The sequence below is a fragment of the Kogia breviceps genome, chromosome 19, assembly GCF_026419965.1.
Source record: "Kogia breviceps isolate mKogBre1 chromosome 19, mKogBre1 haplotype 1, whole genome shotgun sequence".
Classification (NCBI taxonomy): Eukaryota; Metazoa; Chordata; class Mammalia; order Artiodactyla; family Physeteridae; genus Kogia; species Kogia breviceps.
Window position 1 is genome coordinate 52,419,381 of NC_081328.1, and position 23,445 is coordinate 52,442,825.

The 23,445-nt window shown below is 54.3% G+C and overlaps 1 protein-coding gene across 1 annotated transcript in view; it reads left to right on the forward strand.

Moving 5' to 3' along the window:
- SDK2 (sidekick cell adhesion molecule 2) overlaps positions 1-23,445 on the forward strand; it is a 262,181-nt gene that overhangs the window by 126,195 nt on the left and 112,541 nt on the right. The window lies entirely within an intron of this gene.

A 23,445-nucleotide genomic window follows, 5' to 3' on the forward strand; every position in this document is an offset into this window, starting at 1 on the left:
GGTTGTGATAAGCAGATTTTCCATCATTCCTTTTACTTGTATTAGTTGGCTCGCTTTCTTTCTTTCTTTCTTTCCTTTCTTTCTTTTCTTTCTTTTCTTTCTTTCATTTATTTTTGGCTGTGTTGGGTCTTTATTGCTGTGCGCGGGCTTTCTCTAGTTGCGGTGAGCAGGGGCTACCCTTTGTTGCAGCGTGTGGGCTTCTCATTGTCGTGGAGCACAGGCTCTAGGTGCACAGGGTTCAGCAGTTGTGGCACGTGGGCTCAGTAGTTGTGGCTTGCGGGCTCTAGAGCTCAGGCGCAGTAGTTGTGGTGCACGGGCTTAGTTGCTCCACAGAATGTGGTATCTTCCCGGGCCAGGGCTCAAACCCATTTCCCCTGCATTGGCAGGCAGATTCTTAACCACTGCGCCACCAGGGAAGCCCAGTTGGCATTCTTTCTTGAAAGAGATCTTTCCTTTCTCATCCCCTTTAAAATAATTTAGCATCAGTACAAACTCACGGATAATTTTTTCTATTTAATTTTTCCTAATTTAATCCACTCCCGTCATTACTTGGATGCTCGTAGTAATGTGTTCACCTCTCTCCTCCACCTGTGCTGTCCTTACACACCTCTTCTACCTGATACTCCAAGGTTCAGCATCAGCATCCCCTCAATAGGAATCTCAGTCCCGACCCTGACTCACCGTATGCCTTTGGGCAAACTACTTCATCCTGCCTCAGTTGCCCAGTCTGTTAAATGGGAACAATAAATCAAGTAGCTACCTCCCAGGGGTGGAGAAGGTCCATAAGATCTAATATGAGGAAGGGTGTGTGGTCATCGACGGCTCTGTAAGCGGAAAGGGTGGCCTGAAAACCACCAAATAAATCCCGAATCCCATCTACCTCTCTCCCCACCTTACTCTTTCTGGCCCCAGCCTCATTCCCACCTTCCTGGGAAGTCTGGGCTCTTCTTCCTCAACAAAGCCAGATCCCATCTGTCTATATGCAACCTCTTCGGGGTCGAATTGACTCCAATTTGCCCGTGAGTTTGGACATCTTGTCTGAAAATTGAAGGCTGCTGGTGAGAAAGCTTAAGTGCAGGAATTAGTTATGATGGGCATAAATTGAATTTTAATAGAGCTGTCCATGGCATGGAGCCAGCGTACTGAGGCAGAGGGAAGGTAGTAATTAAAAGTTAACGAGTTTAGAAATGTCGTAATCCTGCGGGAGGGATGGGGGAGGTGGACCGGGAGGAGGAAGAGGGCCCCAGCCAACCGTGCTGTCCTCTCCCTGACCCGGAAGCCCCTCTTCCGGCTTCTAAGGATCCAGGGGTGGGGGGAGGCTGCAGGGAGTTGCCCTGCTCGCCCCGCCTGTGCACCCAAGGGGGCCCGCAGCAGCGGGGTGGGAGCAGAGTTTGAGGGACCCGCCAACGACACCCAGTGCTGAAGGTAGTAACGAGTGGGGTTTCTCGTCCTGGGCGTTCTTAGCGCGCGGGGCGGGGTTATTCTTCGTTGTGCGTTGTAGGTTGTGTCGCAGCATCCGTGGCCTGGACCCGCTAGATGCTGGTAGTCCCGTCCCCAAAATGTGACAGCCAAAAGTGTCTCCAGACGCTGCCCAATGTGTCCGGTGGGGGGCTACGTCACCCCCACTGAGAACCAGTGATGTAGCGTGAGGCAGCAGTGCACCCCAGGCTCTCCTAGCTGGAGCCAGGGTCAGGGGCCTGGCATCGGAGGGAGGGGCTGGAGGTGGCTGGCCGCCCTCTGGTCCCTCTTGGGGTCTCTCCTGCCCCCAGTAGACTGGACTTGCTGTGGCACAGAGTTGCCTTTGCATTTGGTCCTCGGTATGGGATGCGCAGGGCGGGTGTGACAGCTCCGTTGCTCAGACGAGGCCGGAGGCTCAGAGGCCCTGAGAGCCTGGCCCGCGCTCATTCACCCCGTGCATGGAAGGCACCAGCTCCCCCAGGTGTCAGTACCGTACCCTGGTCTCCTCTGGGCAGCCCTGCTCTTTAAAGCCTCGGTGAAGGTTGAGGCCATTGGTGGAAGGGGTCTCAGTGACCTGGAGCAGCCTGGGCCCGGTTCCTACAGGTGCCGCCCAAGAGCACCTCCTGACGGGGTCCTGAGGCCCTAAAACCTGGCCTATCCCACTCCCGGGGGTGGAGGCCTCCCCTCGCTTTAGGACGGGTCCTTCCTGGCCCCCAGGGGACCAGCCACTCTGATGGGGAGTGACAGGAGAAGCCAGGAGAGAGGCGGGCAGGAGGCAGAGAGGCTCCGGAGGACCAGGGCAGGGGGGGTGGGCAGCGAGGGGCACGGCTGGCTCCCCCGGCCGCAGGGTGTCGTTGCAATAATTATGCCAATTAAGATGAGTAAGTTCAAAATGTGAGGGGAAAGAGGGAAAAAAAGAAGCAAGAGATTCTAAAACACCAGCTGTCTCGGTTTCCGTGGCAACCTGTTTCCTCACTCTCGCTAATGGGTCCTGGCCTGGGCAGGGGGTGGGCCCCCCACTGCCGAGGAAGCCGGAGATGGATGGTAGGTGTTACCTTGCTGGACTCGAGCAAAGGCGCAGTGGGGGCCGGGGGCCGCACGCCTGGGGCCTTGGGAGAGTCACAGCCACGGGATGGCTCCCTGGCCCCCGGGCCAAGCTCGCCACCTTACAGGCCACCGTGGCCTGAGAGGAAGATGACTTGCCACGGAGACGGGGCGTGAGTTGATGTCAGGGTTAGAATTCACGCCCAGGCCCCCCGAGCCTCCATCCAGCGCTGCTTGGATTTCGTCGGCCTACGAGTGTGGGCGAACGCGAAGACTCCAAGATCCAGTTAGATTCAGTGAGTTTTCCTTCGTCAGGTCGAGCATCTCAGGATATGCGGGGGATACACCAAGCTAGGGGTGGGGGTCATTCCCGGGCCCTGGGTCTCAGGCTCTGCCTGCTTCTTTCTCTCCCCTTGGGTATCCGCTGAGTCCTCTTGATGTCCCCGTGGTTCAGAACATCACTCCGAGGCTTCACAGCTCTGAGAACCCTTGGGAGTGGGGCAGGGAGGGCATTTCCCTGAAGCCGTAGGTTCCCCGTGAATCTGGGGCAGGCAGGGAGGAGCTGCTTCCTGTGTCCTCACTGACACTTGTGCAGCTGGCACAGCTCTGGGGGCCCATCCATGGCCCACGTGAGCCCTCGTTACTGAGTTTAATGCTCACTGGGTGGTTGGGGGAGGATGTTGCTAGGTCTCCCATTGTATAGATGGAGAAACTGAGGCCCAGGGGCTAAAGTGACACGTCCAGGGTCATGCTGCAAATCAGGGCTGGAGCGAGGGACGTAGACCCGCTGGCGGCCCCGCTACGCGGAACAGTCTAGAACGCACAGGTGTGCACACGTGAGCCACACCCTCTCTCCCCCTCCTCTCCTCCTGCTTTCTGATCCGGGCAGCCCTGGGGTCAGGTGGCTACGTCCGCTGAGACTCCCCGGAGTGCAGACAGATCACACACATGAAGCATCACCGCCGCCTTTCATGATAAGGCTCCTGAGGAAAGCTGCTCTCTGATGAACCAATATGCAAACATAGGCATAGGGCAGCGGACGTGTGATGGTGACCAGGGTCCCTGGGGAAGGATGGGAGGTGGTCCGCAGCAGAGGCACATACGTTTGTCACGAGGGAGATTTTAGTGCATGGAAATGAGATGTTCATTCTCCCTCGTCACACAGCTGGTCTGGAGACTCCAGGTTGCCCTGAGAGCCTCTCTCTTTCCTCCCCACTCCCCAGATCTTCCTGGAGGCACCACCCCCCCCCAAACCTTGGCTCTCAGCCAGGACACAAAAACTAATTAGATCTTGACTGTGTTCTGCACTCGGGCAGGCAAATGGTCTAGACAGATGCCTGGGGAGTTGGTAATGACCCCTCTGCTTCCTGGGGGCTGACTTGGTGCCTGACTCCCCACCCATACCCCTCAGAGATGCATCAGGCCCGTTCATGGGATTTCTCAGTGTGGGAGGATTCAGGTGGTCTCTCCCCTGTGTCTTTGTCCAGCCAGGAGGAGTCTCTGCTGTGACCCACTTTCTGCTTTCTGACTGATGGGGTGCCAGCCGTTCTGTGATTCTGAACTCCTCACCCTAGCCGAGGAAGGGGTCTGCTCCCAGCGGGCTGCCCAAGTCCCCTGGGGCACAGAGCCTCCTGGGGGTGGGCTTGGAGGAGGGGTGGGAGGTTGGGAGCAGGGGTTACAGCTCCAACCAGCAGCCCCGGGGGGCTGGGAGATGCCGGAGAGTTCTACAGCTCTACAGCTCTACAGCTCGGTGCTGAGCAGGGAGCAGGGAGGGGCTTCCTGCCTGCAGAACAGGGAAGAGTGTACCCAAGAAAGACAGTCTCCCCAAAGGAGATCGGGCACAGTCCCAGTACGGCACGTCCAGAAGCTTGAGCCACTGCAGCTACTCCTTTACCTTCGACCCCTAGGGAGCAAACAAAGAGCAGGGACCATGCCGGCAGGAGACGCCCGGCCAGGCCTCTGCCACAGCATCTGGTCAGTTACCTCCTGCTGTCTAGAAAAGCACCCCAAACCCCAGCCACCTAGACAGCCGTGATTTGTCGCGTCTGTGCTGGTGCCCCCTGGGTGCCCTCGTGAAGTTGCATTCAGCGGGCGGTCAGCAGGAGCTGGGCACGGCGGGGACGGCTGGGCTGCCTGTCGCTCTTCCTGTGCTTTACCGTCCTTTGTGGCGTGGCGGTCTGGGGCGGTGGTCTGAGAGGGCCATCGTGGACGCCGCAAGGCTCCTGAGGCCTGGCCTTCGGAATGTTCCAGCACATTCCGTGAGTGAAGGCAAGTCACGAGGCCAGGCCAGATTTACGGGCCAGTGGACGCCACATCCCCACTGGAGTGGCCGCAGTGCATTCGGACCACACCCTTCAGGCTCCTAGCCCCACCGAGGTCTGGCAGGTGCCTGGCAGCCCGCGCAGACCCCCTTTCCCAGATGGCGGCTCTCAGGCGGGCCCCCGGGGCCCCACTAACGCGGTTCTGGTCTAGCTCTTCCACCAAGTATCTCTGAAGTCACCTTCGCCGGTGACTTTGGAAACCCCAGAGAGGATGGGCAAAGGTCAGAGGTGAGTCGTGCTGGACCAAGGCCAGAACGGTCAGGGCCGCTGGGGTTGTTTGTGGGGCCCCCTGCCCAGGGTCTGAGCAGATGTTGGGAAGGACGGAGAGGCGGGGGGTTGGCTCTGACCCTTGGGCTCAGGGCAGCCTCCGTCATAGCTCCTGACACTGGATGTCGCGGCAGCCGCAGCTCGGACGCTACCCCTCAGGCTAACTTGCTGAACAGAAGCGTTGGGCCTGGTGTTAGGGGGCTGTTAGGGGGCTTAGGGCAGTGCTGCTTTCTCCCAGGACACACTGAGTGAAGAAGAAGAAGAAGGTGAATAATCCCAGTGGCAGCTAACTCTTGGTGTGTGCTTACCGCATGCCTCATGCCAGGCCCTGTCCTAATAAGCACGTGACAGGTATTATGTCATCCTCACAATGTGCCTTCAGGTAGGGACCATGGTGTCGTAGTAAAGAGCACAAAATCTAGGGGCCACCTCCTGGGCTCTGCCACCTACTGGCTGTGTGATCTTGGGCAAGTTACTTAGCCTCTCTGTGCCTTGCTTTTCTCATCTTCTTCATCTGCCAAATTTGGACAAAATGAATTCTGACCTCACAGGGTAGTTAAGAGGAATAAATGCATCATCACATGTAAAGTGGTTAGAACTGCCTGGTGTATTTACTATAATTGTTACTATTACTCCTATTTCATAGATGAGGAAATGGAGGCACAGAGAGATTAGGCAACTTGCCCGAGGTCACACAGCAAATAAAATACACAGACAGTCCAAAACCCTCCTTCTCCACCTGTGCCCACCACACCCTAGAGCATTTGCCTGCCAAGCCCCGCCCCCCGCGCAGCTCTGGACACTAGTAGTTGTTGGTGCCTGTTTTCTGACTTCAGTGGAAGTGTGGCCAAGACTTTCCTAAAAGGAGAGACGACCCAGAGCCGGGAGCTAGGGGAGGGCTCGGGGAGTGGACACCTTCCCTGCCTGGATGCTTGAGCCTTGGGACTCGGAAAGGAGACATATACAGCACCACCTGAAGCCTCGCCCCGGGTGGAGAGGAAGGACGTCAGTTCTGACCTTGAGCCAGGGCTGGGCGGGAAGGGGACGGGCAGCTCACCACGCGCCCCGCCCTGCCCGGGCTGCCAACAGCAGGCCATGCGGTGCTGCCAGGGAGGCCTCTTCCCAGCTCCCCTCGACCTGCCTGGGCAAGCTGGGAGGAAACCCGGGGGGACAGTGGTGCATCCTCCAGCCTGATCAGCATTCGTTAATCCCACAAACACCTGGCCTGGGGAGACTGGCTGCCCGGGGAAGACCAGGGAGCAGGACTCAGCCACGCAGGAAGCTCAGGCTGGGCGGGCAGAGCTTGGCGGGCTCACAGCATCACCTGCACTCCGAGGCCACCGGATTCTCTCGCCCGCAAGTTAACGCTTCTAGGATGCACAGCGGCCCCGCCCTCCTTAGTATTAATTCGCTGTTATCCCTTGTGGTAATTAAAGGGGCCGTGGCCAAGTCATTTCTGCCCCAAGAGGAGCAAGTCCTTGTTCCTTTCTGTCCCCTGAGATTCTGAGATGTCCAGGGGGTGGGGGCTGGTCATGGGACTGGGAAGCAGGGCCCTTCAAAGCAGGCAGGGCAGCAGCAGTAACATTTCATCTAAATGTAAGGAGCTGAGGGCGCCCCAACACCACAAAGACGGCGGTCGTGCTGTTACTATGGTTGTGTTATCAGTACTACTGACACCCAGAGCCCACCGCAGTGCCTGGATCCTTGTGGGCACTCCATTCTGGGTCAAATGATTAATAACGATGGCAAACACATAAAGACACACTTCTCGAGTGCATGTTGAATGTCAGACCCCGAGCTAAGCACTTTGCAGTCAGTTCGGCTAACATGAGGTATAAAACGTTTGCAAAAGTCACCGCCCTGTGCAAAATCGTGCAGTCAAAACCACAGGGCTAATGGGGGAAATGGGGTGAGGGAGCCACACCCTCAAAAACGTCATTAGGGGGACTTCCCTGGAGGCGCAGTGGTTAAGAATCAGCCTGCCAGTGCAGGGGACACGGGTTCGAGCCCTGGTCCGGGAAGATCCCACATGCCGCGGAGCAGCTAAGCCCGTGCACCACAGCTACTGAGCCCACGTGCCACAACTACTGAGCCCGCGCTCTAGAGCCCACGAGCCACAACTACTGAGGTCCATGCTCCGCAACAAGAGAAGCCACAGCAGTGAGAAGCCTGCCCACCGCAACGAAGAGCAGTTCCCGCTCGCCGCGACTAGAGAGAGCCCACGCGCAGCAACGAAGACCCAACTCGGCCAAAAATAAATAATAAATAAATAAATTTATTTTTTAAAAAAACTTCCTTAGGGGTATGTAAAAAAAGAGAGAAGCATAATGAGGACGATTGCTCGGGTTCACGAACATTCAGTGGTTAAGAAATGCGTACAGACTACAATAAGTATGGTACTTGGCCTTTTCCGAAGGGCCTGAAATTTCCTAGTGAAGGTGGGCATCGGTGGGTTGCAGCCCGTGAGTTACTGTGCAGGGTGGAAGGAGGGTTGTCTGCAATGGAAAGGAGAGTTGTAAGACCAGATGTGGGTGGGTGAGCTCATAACACACACGGGAGCTGAGATCTCCCGGGTGTGCAGATTGTGGCAACTCTGCAGCTCCGCTCAGCTGCGTGCGCGTTTCCGGGTTTACCCAGTGTTTCTTGCGGATTAAAGCACACACAGCAGATGCAAAACTCAAGTTATGCTCCGATTGTTCCCTGATCTATCAATGGCATCGGAACAAATGCATGTTTTCAAAACAAGCCTTAGAGCAGAACTGCCCTTGCTCGTATTTTCTGTAAAGCAGCTGCCCTTATTTTGCCCGTTACACAGGAGTGGTGCCCCCGGCTTAACGAGGTTCGGCCTCTTGTCTGAGATCCCTTGCTTAGTAGCAAGTAGCACAGCTAGGATCGGCGTGAAAATCCAAGGCCAAAGCGGGGTTCTTCAGGACTATCTTTCTTTGGGATTATGATCAGTCTTATTATCAGACAATAATCAGAGTCATCTCACAGAGGAGGAAACTGAGGACTGGGGAGCCCACACCCTGGCCCTTGTCCTCACGTGGGGTGGTCACGTCTGAAACGTTAAATTCAGACTTTCCACTCTATGGCCACACACCCCAACCTCCCTCCCATCGCCCACTGAACCTGTCCTAGACCCACCTATGTGTAGACCTCATCTCCATCTGCGATGCACTTAGGAATCACTCTGGGAACATCTTTTTTTTTTTTTAATTTATTTTATTGAAGTATAGTTGATTTACGATGTTGTGTTAATTTCTGCTGTACAGCAAAGTGATTCAGTTATATATATTCTTTTTCGTATTCTTTTCCATTACGGTTTATCACAGGATATTGAATATAGCTCCCTGCGCTATACAGTAGGACCTTGTTTTTCCATTCTGTATGTTAATAGTTTGCATCTGCTCACCCCAAATCCCAGTTCATCCCTCCCCACCCCACCTCCCCCTTGGCAACCACAAGTCTGTTCTCTACGTCTGTGAGTGTTTCTCTTTCGTAGGTACCGAACTGATTTGCACTCAAATGAACTCATTTGTATCATACTTTAGATTCCACATAGAAGTGACGTCCTATGGTATTTGTCTTTCTCTATCTGACTTACTTCACTTAGTATGATCATCTCTAGGTCCATCCATGTTGCTGAAAATGGCATTATTTCTTTTTTATGGCTAATATTCCTGTATATATATATGGGTGTGTGTGTGTGTGTGTGTGTGTGTGTGTGTGTATGTATACCACATCTTCCTTATCCATTTCTCTGTTCATGGACATTTAGGTTGCTTCCATGTCTTGGCTACTGTAAATGGCGCGGCTGTGAACGTCTGGGTGCGTGTATCTTTTCGAATTATAGTTTTGTCCGGATATATGCCCAGGAGTAGAATTGCTGGATTATATGGCAAGTCTATTTTCAGTGTTTTGAGGCACCTCCATACTGTTCTCCACAGCGGCTGCACCAAGTTACATTCCCAGCGACAGCGTAGGAGGGTTCCACCCTGGGAACATCTTAAATGCAGATTCAGCCTCAGCAGGGCTGGGGTGGGGCTCGGGACCCTGCATCTCTGCCCTGGTTCCACAGGCTGCCCGTGCCGCTGGTCCAGCTCCAGCCTCTTGCCCCTCATGGCCTCAGCCCTCATCGTCCATAATGAGCCCACACGTCACATCATCATCTCGGCTCAATCTTGCCAGGATCTTGAGCTCCCTGGCGTTGTGGGTCCATCTGTTAACGGCTTCCTGGAAGAACCCCAGCCCAGGGTCACTCTAGCTTTCCACCCATCTTCCTCCCTGAGTAAGGCCACCAAGCCCTGCTAGAGAATACCACACACCGGGATTCCCTAGTGGCGCAGTGGTTGAGAGTCCTCCTGCCGATGCAGGGGACACGGGTTCGTGCCCCGGTCCGGGAGGATCCCACATGCTGTGGAGCGGTTAGGCCCGTGAGCCATGGCCGCTGAGCCTGCGCGTCCAGAGCCTGTGCTCCGCAACGGGAGAGGCCGCAGCAGTGAGAGGCCCGCGTACCGCAAAAAAAAAAAAAAAAGAGAGAGAGAGAGAGAGAATACCACGCACCTACAGGGGGCGCCATTACAAACTAGGGTTTGTACCACCTCACCTTCCAGGAGTTCCCCGTGTCTGCATATTCATTCTCCACCTTCACTCCATACACACCACCCGGCCCACACCCCTTCCCTCACCCCGTTCCCCGGAGGAGCGAGAAGCCATTGTGAGGGATCCCTCCTGCTTCTGGAGCCCTGTCTCGGTGAACCAGGCCTGCTCCTGGCTTCTCTTCCAAAGGCCCTTCCTCTGTGCACACGCTCCAGCCTCCCGACTCCTGCAGGATCTGGATGATCCGTCACTTACGCCGTCTCTCTACTTCTCCCTCGAACTTTCTACCAACTTGTGAACATTTTCATCTCACCCGCCTTTAATAAAATGAGGACCCTCCTGCCCACATCCACTCTCTCTCTACTTGTTATCCATTCTGCTCCGTCGTGGCCCAAGTCTTTGCACTCTCCTCTTGCTTACCCCCAATTTCTCAGCCAGCTGCGCCTGTGCAAACTGCCCCCCAGTCAGCTTCCTCCTGAGGCCAACGTGGCAGACACCCTCCACCTTCCCCGGCACCATCTTCCCCGGTCAGCCCCGCTGTCTCTACCCCGGCCTATGGCAAAGACCCAGCTGTCCTCCCACCCCGTGGCCTCTAGACCAGCTCCAGCCCATCGTGTCCACCCTGTAATCGGAGCAGACTTTGTAACGAGTCAATCTGCTTATTTTCCTCCAAGGGTTGGCAAGCCCTCTTCTGCAAAAGGCCAGATAGTGACTAGGTTAGGCTTTGCGGTCTCATAGGGTCCTTTGCAGCTTCTCAACTCCATGGTCGTAGTGCAGGAGCAGCCACAGGCAGTTCATCCACATTGAGCGTGGCTGGGTTTCAATAAAACTTTATTTACGGACTCTGAAACTTGAATCTCGTGTCATTGTCCCCTGTCATGCAACAGGACTCTCCTTTTGGTTTCGTTCAACTATTTAAAAATATAAAAACTATTCTTAGTACGCCTACCGTACCACAGGTGATGGGATGTAGATTTGGCCCGTGGGCTGTAGTTGGCCAACCTCTGTTTTACACCCCTGCTTAACACCCTCAGCAAATTCCTGCTGTCCTTTGGAAAAAAGGCCCAAAACCTCACCGTCCCAGAAATCTCTCTCTCTCTCTCTCTCTCTCTCTCTCTCTCTCTCTCTCTCTCTCTCTCTCTCTCTCTCTCTCTCTCTCTCTCTCTCTCTCTCTCTCTGATATCTACTCGTCATGCCTGGCACCCCTCACCCAGGCTCGCCTTCCCCCTATGTCCTGCCTTGGACGGGACCACCTCCCAAAAGCCTTTCTGCCTTCCACTCTCCACAGCCTCCACCAGCCCTCCTCCTGTCCCCCCAAACAGATGTTGAAGTCCAAATCCCCAGGACCTCAGAATATGACCATATTTGGAAATGGGGTCATTGCAGGTGTAATTAGTTAAGATGACGTCATACTGCAGTGGTGTCCTTATAAGAGGAGAGACACAGAGAGGAGATGGTATGTGGAGACGGAGACACGGCGGAGGAGCCCACGTAAAGACAGAGGCAGAGATGGGAGTGATGTGGCCACAGGCCAAGGAGCTCCTGGAGCCTCCAGAAGCTGGAAGAGGCGTGGAAGACTCCTTCTCTAGAGCTTTCACAGGGAGCGTGGCCCTGCTGCCACCTGGATTTCAGGCTTCTGGCCTCCAGAACTGTGAGAGAAGAAATGTCTGAGGTTTTAAGATGCCCAGTTGGTGGCACTTGGCTCTGGCAAACTCATGAAGATGGTAACAGAGGCTTTAAAGCTGGGATTAAGGGAAGGACCTTGTGACAGAGAAATTACCTGAATTACCCGGTGGGCCCAGTGTGACCTAAGGGTCCTTTTGAGAGGAGGCAGCACAGTCAGTGAGCAAGGGAGACGTGAGGAGAACGGCAGAGGCTGGAGTGATGGGGGCCCAGGAGCCACAAGGAAGGCAGGTTGCCTCCTGGAGCTGCAAAAGGCAAGGAAAGGGTTCCTCCCCTAAAGGCTCCAAAAGGAACGCAGCCCTGCCTTGATTTCAGGACTTCTGAGCTCCGGGACTGTAAGAGAATACTTTGTATTGTTTTAAGTTACAAAGTTTGTGATTATTTGTTACAGCAGCTTACGGAAACTCATACAGCCAGGTCTCCTCCAGGTTGGGGTCGGAGCCAGGGCCAGGAAGAGTCACTTAGATGGTGTGGGAGGGGTCAGTAGGTGGGGGATGAGGACAGATGCACCCCCAGATGCCCCAGTGCCCCCCAAACAAGCTGGGCCTCTCACAGCAGGGACCCTGGCCACAGTGGAGGTTAAAGCCTCCTTGGCCTCTCCACCTGGGCAGGTGTGATTAAGAGGCTGCTCTCTCACCCACTCCCCCTGGGGCTAAGGGGTCATTAAAAGCAGCATCTCCCTTGGACACCCAGACACCCGGCAGGCTGGGGAGAGCAGGCAGGAAGCAAAACCATTAGGCCACAAAGCACAGGCAACTTGCTTCCATGAGGCCCGATTTCCATGCAGGCTCTTTATTGGCTTGTTTTAATTTGCTTGCTTTCTGATGGCTTGAGAAGGGATCACGTGGAATTTCAGCCAGGTGCCAGGAGCCTGGACAAAGCAGCCCTGTGAGCCCTGAAGCCTGGAGAGCAGATGGAAAGGCTTCCCCCCCCCCGCCCTACCCCCCAGAGGTGGAGAAAGCAGGGAGCAATGGGGAAGATTCTAGAGCATCATTGTGAGCAAAACGAGAGGTGACACGTCCACCCTCACCCTTCTGTCTTTTTATTTTCTTTATGATTTTTGTAAAATAAGCTCAAACTCAGGCTTTCTTCCTTCCCAGTCATTTTTTAAAAAATCCAAACGGGGGCTTCCCTGGTGGCGCAGTGGTTGAGAGTCCGCCTGCCGATGCGGGGGACACGGGTTCGTGCCCCGGTCCGGGAGGATCCCACGTGCCGCGGAGCGGCTGGGCCCGTGAGCCACGGCCGCTGAGCCTGCGCGTCTGGAGCCTGTGCTCCGCAGAGGGAGAGGCCACAACGGCGAGAGGCCCACGTACTGTAAAAAAAAAAAAAAAAATCCAAACGGGCACCTCTGTAAGTTTTTACTCATTGCGCCCTGGACAAATGTTGCCTTCTCTATCTCTTCATGCCTCTCTGCTCCCAGTGATAAAATGTGATGTCCCGTGTCACTTGCCACTTTGCAAAATGATCCCCAGACCTCGCTACCCTGGTCTCTCAGGCAGCAGGTGAATCTCTCTGAGGGGCGCTCCTGGGTCAAGTCAAGGTCTGGGCAGCGCCCATGAGCCATGTGTTTCTGGGCTGTGAGGAGAGAGCTCTGCTGAGGGACAGGCCAGGGGGTAGGGGTGGGGCGGGGACATGTTTGGGGTCAGATGGGCCTGCAATTGAATCTCGAGTTGCTGCCCTCAAGCTGGGTGACCTCAGGCAACTTGCTCAACCTTTCTGAGCCCTGGTCCCCGGCAACTCTGGGATAGGAGTCCTTCCCCCAGCCCTCTGCCTCGGTAACCGGACAACGGCGGTCAAGTGTTTGCTCAGAACCCGAAGCTGCTGTGACTGTTGTTAGCAGAGGGAGGAGCCCTGCTTACTGCCCCAGCAGCGGCAGTCCTCCCACCCCCCGCCCGTGCAGAGGGGCCCTCTCAGGCCCCTCCACTTCCTCCCAGGCCTCCCCTCCCTGTCTTCTCACCCGAAGTCTTTTGGGATCACCTGGCTGATGGGAATGCTTAGTGAAGTCCTCTTCCTTGTTCACTGAAGGCAGTTAATTGAGGTCGCAGGGTGGGCAGACACCCTCCCCCGCGCCAGTCTGAGCCAGGGCTGTCTGTGTCCCGGCTGAGCGGGGGAGGGGAGACCCTGCAGCATCTCTACTCCCGAAACACACCGTCCATCAGAAGGTGGTCGTCCAAGCCCACGGGCTGTGTCTCACCTGAGCAGCTGCCTTCAGGCAGTGCTGCATCCAGCTCAGCTCAGCCCCAGCCCTCGGGTGGTCTGCAGAGAATGGAGCACATCCGTCCTCACCCCCCACCCACTCAGCCCTCCCACACTGTCGCAGAGGCTTTTCCTGGGCGTCTCGCTCCATCCCCAACCTGGAGGAGACCTGCCACTCTAAAAAATAACTGCAAACTTTGTGGCTTAACGCAGATGAGTTCTCTTACAGTTCTCAAGCTCAGAAGTCCTAAAAGTAAGGTGTCAGCACGGCTGCGTTCCTTCTGGAAGCTCCTAGGGCCATGATCGCTGCCTCTGAAGGCTCTGAGGCGATGCTTTCCGTGCCTCCCTTCCAGCTTCTGATGTTGCAGTAATCCTGGCGTCCTTGTCCTTGACTTGTGGTTGCACCCGTCCATTCTCTGCCTCTGTCACCGCATGGCCTTCTCCCTGTGTGTCTGTGTCTCTTCTCATAAGGACACCATTCATAGTGGATCAAGGCCCTCCCTCCTGACCTCATCTGAACTTGATCACATCTGCTAAGACCCCATTTCTAAATGAGGTAACATTCGCAGGTATCAGGGGTTAGACTTCAACACGTCTTCTGGGGGTACCCAATTCAACCATCATACCCTGTAAGGTAAAATATGCCCAGGCTTTGGGAAGTAGGATGTGGACACCTTTCGGGGGCATGATCTGGCCTTCGGTACCAGCTGTTTCATTCACTCATCCAGAGTGTTCACTGAAGCACGTATTATTCTAGGAGTGAGGCTCAAGGAGCGTGTGGAGCCCATGCACGAGACCTGGCCCCAGGGACACACGTTCGAGTACACAGAACATTAAATCGTGACACATGCACCAGGTCTGCCAGGGGCAGCCCTGGGGTAGCCCAGAGGAGATTCAGGAAGGCTTCCTGGACGCAACATGCGAGCTGAAACCAGAGACATTCCCTGCGGGCTGAGGAGAGGCAAGTGGAGGGGTGACAGTGGCTTGTTTTCATTAGAAACTGCTGGGAGTTCGGTAGAGTTGGGGCCAAAGGGGAGCTTTGTACTCCCTGGGGGCGGGGTCTCTAGGAGCCCGATGCCCGGCTGTCCCCTGGATGCTGCAGGCGCTGCAGACCCCTGCGCGTGTGACCATGGCCTGTGCCCCCTGCTCGTCCCCTGCACTGTGGCCGGAGGCACCCAGCGCTCAGAACGTTCCCGCCACCCCTGTCTACCGGCGAGGCAGAAAGGAGGGGTGCGTAGACCCGCATCTTGGACGCAGCATCACTTTAGCCCCCACGTTCTGTCATCAGAGGCAGGGGCTCCTCCCCGTTCCGTCCACTGCGGTGCAGCCCTCCAGCCACCCAGCGCTCCCAAGCGCCGCACCCCGCCACCGGCTTCCGAGGGCCTTGGCCTTCTTTACTACACAAATGTCTACACGCTGTGTGGGGAAGAGTCCAGGGCGCCCCTGCCTTCCCAGGACTCAGAGGACGGTCTTACCTGTCCTGGGCCTCACCTGCCACCTCGCCAGCTCCCGCTCTACTCCTGGGCAAACCCCGGGACCCCCTCCTCCCGCGGGAGCATGGCGGCTCCCTTCCGTCCCCAAAGCCCCGTTTGCAGAAGCCGGTCGTGTGCGGAAAGGACTCTGACTGAAGGTGTGGGAGGGGACTTACAACCCAGGATGGAAACCGCTGAAGGTAGAACAGACATCTGGGTTCCTGAATGGCCCTGCCGGCCCCCCAGCCCAGGGTTTCCTGCCAACCTGCGCTCCTCAGGCCCCATCTACTCCCTTGCAGGGCACTGGGCCCTTCCCCTCTCTCTCCTGTCTGTTTCTCTGTCTCCCCTTCCTGTGTCTCTGTCTTTCTCTGTCTCCCCGCCCTGTGTCCCTGTGTGTCTCTCTGTCTCCATCGCTGTCTCTCTTTCTCTCTCTCTCTCCCTCCCTCCATCCCTTTCTCTCTTTCTCTCTCCCCTCCGCCACCCCCATGAGTTCAGGGTCCTCAGCACTGCTGACAAGGAAAGACTCCGCACTCCGGGGACCGTCACACACAACAGTTTAGCTCCGGTCCTGGGCCCTCTCAGACCTGACCACCTTCCAAAACCAAAAGTCCCGCTAAAGAGTTACCCAGAGCAGCCAAGCCTCCTCCCCTGGGTCTCCTCATGACTAGGTTGTTACTCTTAACAATAGCATCTTGTTTAACAGGCCCTAGACTAAATTCTCAGAAACACCCCTCTTCCCTCTGTCGCCCACGGCCTGTCTGTGTGTGAGGGGGAGAGTGTACACGGCCAAAACGACCCTTCTTCAGGGAGAGACCCCAAGCTATCGGGTATGTGTCCAGTTGAGGTTCGTCTTCTCTTTGTGTGGACCGTCCAGGCTACTAGGTACTTATTAGCTGTGTGACCTGAGGCAAGTTACTTGACCACTCTGAATCCCAGGGTTCTCATCATAAACTGAGGTTTCTGATAGCGTGAGTCTCCTACAGCATTGTGAGATTAACTGAGTTGATGCATGTTAAAGCCCTCAGAACAGGGACATTTCTTACACTACTAATAATTATGTTAATTTTGTAATGGTACGTTATTATTATTATTACCTGGTACATGTACTTTCCCCTTTAAATCACCCTGGACGGAGTTTTGTCTTTTTTCCTAAAGAATCTCCGCAAAAGCAAATCCACAGGATGTGGTGCCCGTCCAGCCTGCCAGCACCTCGGTGGCCTGTTCGTGGGGCAGCTGTCCCCCTGATGCAGGCAGGGCCACATCTGAAGACACACACACGGGCACAAACACGTCCTGGGGTTGGTGCCTCGCCATTGCCTAAAAGCCGTGGGAAGAGGGGAGGAGGCCTGGGCCCCCTGCACTCAGCTGCCCAGCCGTCCGCGGGGACACCTACGGTAGTGCTTGTGTGTGGGCGGTTTCCGCTGCCCCCCCCCCCCGCGCGCACAGGTCACTGCGAAGCAGAGGCCCAGAGGGCTCATGCCTCAGCCGTAGAGCCCAGGGAGGGGACCTGGCTGCAGAAGCTCTGTTCCCCACAAACCTCAGGGCCGCCCCTCCCCCATGCAGGGCCTTTGGAGAGAAAAGCCCTAGGACGAGCCAGGGGGCCACTGTTTCAGAAATCTGTGTCCTGAGGGCCACCTAGACCCTAGAAGGTGAGGCTTGGGTGGGAGGCTGCCTGCCTGGCAGTGGCTGTCGCTCTCCTGCGTGCATCTAAATGAGTGTCTGCAGCCTGTGGCCTCCATGTGAGGGCAAGCGTGGGGAGGGGCCTGGAACTGGGCTGGGTGCACCTGGGTGACCTCGGAGGGGCGCGGCCAGGGACGTGTGTTCGCCTGGGCATGTTGCCCTTGTGCACAGGTGTGACTGTGTTTGCAGGAGTGAATGAGTGTGTGTTCCTGTGGGTTGGTGTGTGCACACGTGTGTATGCAGGAGTGTGCGTACGTGGCTTGTAGGAGTGTACATGTGTGCACATACATGCCCAAGTGTGTGCCTTGCGTGAGTGTGTGTGCACGCGGGTGAGTGTGCATGAGTATACACGGGGACATCGGTGTGACGAGCACACGTGTGTATGTGTGAGTTTGTGGGTAGGGGTTGCACCTGTATGTGTACACACACCTATATGCATGCATGTGGGGGGGCTGTGTGTGCATGAATATGTGCGTGTGTGTGCACAGGGGTGGGAGTACACACGTGTGCCCATGTGCGCATGCGCCCTTCCCCCTCAGCTCCCTCCCCCGCGCCGTGAGCGTCACACGTGCATCTCTGGCGTCTGGCTTATTAACGAGGACAGCGCAAGGAGAGTGTGCCTGTTTTTTCTGGTGTGTCCGCATCGGCTCCTGACAGCTTTGTGGAATTGAAATATCTTCTTTCATATGAGTAAGAATCATTTTAAATATCAACTGACACTCAAGGACTCGAACCAAAAAGGGCATTGTGTGTTTCCTCGTAGGCTGAAGACGCCACGTTTACTAGGCAGTTATTTTCTCCCCGTGCGTGCGTGCGTCTTGTGTCTCTCAGATTCCAGTTACCTGTCCCGGCTCCTCCCGGCGTTGCTGTCCTGCGGCCCCCACCCTGAGCCCAGCCCTTCATCTCGGAGGAGGGGACTGTGCCACCAGGATCCCGCAGGTTAAATCAGGGCACCTGTGATGAGCAAAGCGGACCATGTGGAATCTTGTATGTCTCCCTTTCTTTGTACCCTGGCCCCCAAGGCTCTCTCTCCACCGCCTGCTCCCTCTGACTAGAGGAAAGCCAAGCTTCTTCCATCCGGGAGATTCCTCACCTTATGAATTTACATTCGCTTGTATTCGCCTGAGAATTCTGAGAAGATAGTCAAGAAACTAACAGTGGGCTTTCCTGGTGGCGCAGTGGTTGAGCGTCCGCCTGCCGATGCGGGGGATACGGGTTCGTGCCCCGGTCCGGGAAGATCCCACATGCCGCGCAGCGGCTGGGCCCGTGGGCCGTGGCCGCTGGGCCTGCGCGTCCGGAGCCTGTGCTCCGCGACGGGAGAGGCCACAGCAGTGAGAGGCCCACATACCGCAAAAAAAAGAAACTAACAGTGGTTTCCTCCGTGTGTGTGTGTGTGTGTGTGTTTGTGTTGGGAGCTGGGAATGACCAGGCATCTGTGGCACAGAGATGGAAGAGATGTGTACTGTGTACTTTTTCTTTTATGCTTCGAATTTTAAGTCCCAGGAATGTATTTCCTATAATAAATCAGTAAATCAGCGGTCCTTTGCGGGGCATCTAGAGGCAGGTGAATCCAGGTGTTCCCATCTCCTGGAGCCACACCCCTGCGCCTGTTCCTCATTGGATGGAGGACGAGATGGCAGTTCAGCCAGGACGGGGGTACAAACAGGTGATGGAGAGGTTGGGAGGTCAGGCTGGTCAAGAGAGGTTCCCTGGGACCAAGAGGCCAAGGGGGCAGCCCAGGAAGAAGGATGAGGAAACCAATGGGTGTGGCAGATCCTTCGTGGGTGGCTGGGACATGTCCACGGGGAAGCCGAAGGATTTGCCAGGGAATCTGTGGTCCCCTGATGCTTGGTATGGAGCCCTTACTGGATCCTCACGCGGGTGGAGGGCGGGGTCCTGCTTACCCTTCCTCATCCTCCTCTCTGATCCTCCCGACGTCACCCCACCACCTTCCACTCCCCGCCAGTGACTCGTATATTTGCTCCCTCGTGTGACGAGCATTTGTGCAGCACCTGCTGTGTGCCAGGCACTTAAGTCCATGACTTACAACCCGGACATCCATTATAGAAACAACCTAAGTGTCCATCAGTAGATGAATACGTAAAGAAGATGTGGTGTGTGTATATATATATACGCATACACACACAATGGCATACTACTTAGCCATAAAAAAGAGTGAAATTTTGCCATTTGCAGCAACATGGATGGACTTGGAGGGCATTATGCTAAGTAAAGTCAGAGAAAGAAAAATACTGTATAACATCACTTATGTATGGAATCTAAAAATTAGTGAATATAACAAAACTAGTGAATACAACAAAAAAGAAACAGACTCACAGCTATAGAAGACAGTTGCCCGTGGGAGAGGAAGCAGGGGAGGGTCAGTATAGGGGTAGAGAAGCTAGAGGTACAAACTATTAGGTGAGAAATAAGCTACAGGGATATATTGTACAACACGGGGGATATAGCCAATATTTTATAATAACTGTAAATGGAGTATAACCTTTAAAAATTGTGAATCACTATATTGTACACCTGTAGTTTATATAATATTTGACAGTAACTATACTTCAATTTTTTAAAAAGGTGGCCATTATTGTCCCCATTTTACAGATGAGAAGACTGAGGCTTGCAAAGTTCTATAACTTGACCAGGCCACACTCCTAAGAAAGTGCAGAAGCGAAAATCAAGCTTAATTTTCCCTACCTCAGAAGCCTCAGCACAGTCTCCAGTACCAGGCTCTGTCTTGGGCGATCGATCACAAGTGCACCCTCCTGCACAGGGCATTTCAGCCATCCCCCTGCCTCTGGAAGGGACCTGGAAAGGGCTGGGCTCATCCAGTTTCCTGCCGGGCCAGCAGCCACAGGTGGGTGGGACAGATAGCGCTCTAGGCTAAGTGTGTCCCGAGGGCCCAGGAGGGAGCACTATGGCGGGATAATGAGCTGTCAACTGTCATTATCTCGGATGCTTGCAGGCTCACAGCACTGGCAGCGCTGGATTTGCAGACCGAGATGCTGGCCAGCTGCCTCTTCCACCCTCCTGCGAGGGGATCTGGGTGGAGTGAAGTGGGTTTCCCTGGTAGGAAAGGCAGTGGGCAGAACTGTTACTTTTTTTTTTTTTTTTTTTTTTCCGGTACGTGGGCCTCTCTCCGCTGTGGCCTCTCCCCGTCGCGGAGCACAGGCTCCGGACGCACAGGCTCAGAGGCCATGGCTCACGGGCCCAGCCGCTCCGCGGCATGTGGGATCTTCCCGGACCGGGGCATGAACCCGCGTCCGCGTCCGCTGCATCCGAGGCGGACTCTCAACCACTGCGCCACCGGGGAAGCCCAGAACTGTTACTTTAAATAACAGTTGCCTACAAGCCAAAAATAGTGCTCCCAGGCAGGAAGGGGAACACCAGAGACAGCCCAGGGAGGGGGGCTGCACCCTGCTCTCTGCCCGGCCAAGGATGCTCAGACAAGGATGCCCACCTCACCACAGTGGGGGCCGAGGGGAGGCCCAGAGCCAGGCCTCCTCTACTGACCTCAGGGTGGGGCAGATGTGCACCCAGCTGGCCTTCCTCAGGGCCCCAGGTGGGGCCTGGGGCTTCCCTGGGTGAAACAAATGAACTAGAGCTTTTTCTGCAGAAATCAACTTTTATTAAAGTTTAAATTTCACCACACGTCACTGACATCAGCAAACAAACCCAGATCCGAGTCCCTGGTGTCTTTTTAATAATATATCCTGACATTGTATGCTCAAAGTGCATTTTTAAATTTTATTTTTAAAATAAAAGCAACATATGCATACGATAAAGAACATTCTGATGGCGTAGAAAGACATAACATCAAAAAGTAGATGTTTCCCTCCTTCTGTGTTCCTAATACCTCTCCCAAAAGGCAGATCACATGTTTTGGAGTATCTATCCTGAAAAAATTTTATGTCCATGCCAGAGTGTATATATGATTATGCATGTGCAGATATATACAGATATGTACTATTCCAGCTTACCCGCATGGTTTCATAACACTTACGCTGTTCTTTGACTTTTTTTTTGGCTCACAAACTCAAAATTCTTTTTATTGGGTCAATTTGCATGATCCTAAACATTAGACTAAGGGCTTGGTAGCCTGTATCAATAAACAACAACTTATCAAGTGATAAGAATACATTATCTCTCATGTCCCTAACACTCAGCTGTGATACTATTTAGCTTATTTCTCATGTTTTTAATTTCCATAAACATCCGCCGTCTCCAGCTTCGACTTCCTTTCCATGCTTTGTGCATCTTGGAGACTGTTCTATCTCATCCCATAGAGGTGTTCTGCGTTCATTCTGTGGCTACAGCATCATTAGTCGATTCAGTTCCATTTTCATGGATGTCTAGGCTGCTTCTGGTTTCTGTTCGTTTGTCTTTGCCATTACAAGCAAAGCCACAGCGAACATCCTCGTACCTGCTTTTTGTCACATTTTTGCAAGTACATCTGAAAGACCAGCTTCCTGGAGTACAGCCTCTGGGTCAAAAGACTGGAATATTCTTACTTTGATCGATTCTGCCCCAAAGGCTGGACCAATTTACACTTTCATCAGCCGATATGAGGTCAGCCTCCCTACCCCCTGACTCTTGCCATGGGTGTAATCATACAAGAAAATTTTTGGCAATCTGATATGTGAATATTGTCTTGTTTTTGATTGGACTTTCTTTCACTGTGACAGAGGCCGAGCATCTTTTTGTGTTTGGCCATTTCTGTTCATTTTCCTCTCCCTGGTGCTTTTTAATAATATCTGATTCCATTTTCAAAGATAGAGAGCTTTTCCAGCCAATCTCTCCTTCCATCTTCCTCTTGGGTCACCCCATCACTTTTAAGACCCAAACAGTTTACCCAAAGCTGCCGCCCCCGCAGGGAGTGATGGGACAGAGGCAAGAGAGCCTGTGATGGGCTTGAGGACGGAATAGAGGGAGAATAGGAAATTTGCCAGAGCCTGGGTACCCGCTCTCTCCCCATCATCACGCTGTGCATAGTAATGAAGGACAGATAAGAGCTGCAGCCGGTGGCAGAGATAAGAGACTTGGACAGCCAGAAGGTTCTAGATTTTTTTTGATTTTTTTTTTATTTTTTAGTTTTTTGCGGTACGCGGGCCTCTCACTGTTGTGGCCTCTCCCGTTGCGGAGCACAGGCTCCGGACGCGCAGGCTCAGCGGCCACGGCTCACGGGCCCAGCCGCTCCGCGGCATGCGGGATCCTCCCAGACTGGGGCATGAACCGGTGTCCCCCGCATCGGCAGGCGGACTCCCAACCACTGCGCCACCAGGGAAGCCCAGTTCTAGATATTAATGCAGAGCCAGAGCAGGCTTGGCACACAGCCAGCCTGAGTCTGGGGCTCGTGCAGTCCCAGGATGGAAGGTGGGGCCCTTTGGGGTAGGATGTCGTGTCGAGCAGGTTAGCAGCTGGGCTTGGAGTCAGAAAGGTTCTTTGGGACCCTGGCCCTACCTCTTACTGCCTGTGAGACCACAGGTCAATGATGTGATATTTCTGAACCTCAGTTTCCTCACCTCTAAAATGGGGAGGGGGAGCTAATAAAAGTATTGCCTCCATAGTATCAGCAGGGAGATTAGGTGAAAGACTCTCAAATTCAGACCCACGAAGTTTTGCACCTGTCCACATCAAATGAGAAAAGTGAAGCTAGTGTTGTGGGCACGGCATAAAATTTCAGTTTAAACTGTGTTAAAATTGCTTTGATGCTGAGATTACATTTCTTTTTTTGTGATCTCAAAAATGTCCTTTTTAGATAAAATAGTGACCATTTCTATTTCTTTTTCTCTCCATGCCTGTATCTTTTTTTTTTCTTTTTTACTTTTTTTTTGGTTGCTTGATTGTTTCCTGGTTTGCTTTTTGGTTGGTTGGTTTTAATGGTCTTACTTGGCCGTAAGTAAGACAATCTTATGTCTGGCCCCATTTTTTTAAGTGTTACTGGTCCATGATATCCAGTAGTCTGGGAACTGCTGTGTGAAATAAAGAAATGAATGAAGGGAATTCCCTGGTGGTGCAGTGGTTAAGACTCAGCGCTTTCACTGCCGGGGGCCCAGGTTCGATCCCTGGTCAGAGAACTGAGATCCCAGAAGCCACGCGGCGCAGTCAGAAAAAAAAAAGAAAGGAAATGAAATGAATGAAAAGTCCTGAATACACAGCATGTGAAGCATAGGTGATGCTCAGCAAGTGGTAGTTGTTTCATCGTTGTGAGATGCTGATGGACACTGGCTGGAACTCATGTAAAAGAAAACTTGGCAAATCCTACAACTAAGGTCGCTCTGTCCCAGAGTTGGCATAGCCTGGGAGCAGGTGGCCATAAGCTTGTTCACCAAGTCAGCTGGCAAAACCTAGGACACCCAAGGGCAGGGGAGGTGTCCTAGGCACAAGCCCCTGGATCCTCAGAGGTCCCTGCTGGGCCGTTCACTGCCCAAGGATCAGAAAGGTGATCACGGGATGGGTGCTATAGGGGAACTAGCCCCCTCCATACCAGAGAGCACCTCTCGTCTGCCGCGTCTCGCTGCCAGAAGCTCCTTGCACTGAGCTGCCTGGCCTCCTCCTTTCCTCCCAGCCAGGTTAGCTCCCCACACACCTGCTCTCCCCCCGCCTTCCCCCCAACACCAGACTCTGCAGCACTCGGGCCTGTGACGTGCTCCCAAAGCAGGATACCCTAGAGCCTCCTTGGGTTCATGCATTCTGGCCCCAGGGCCCACACGTGC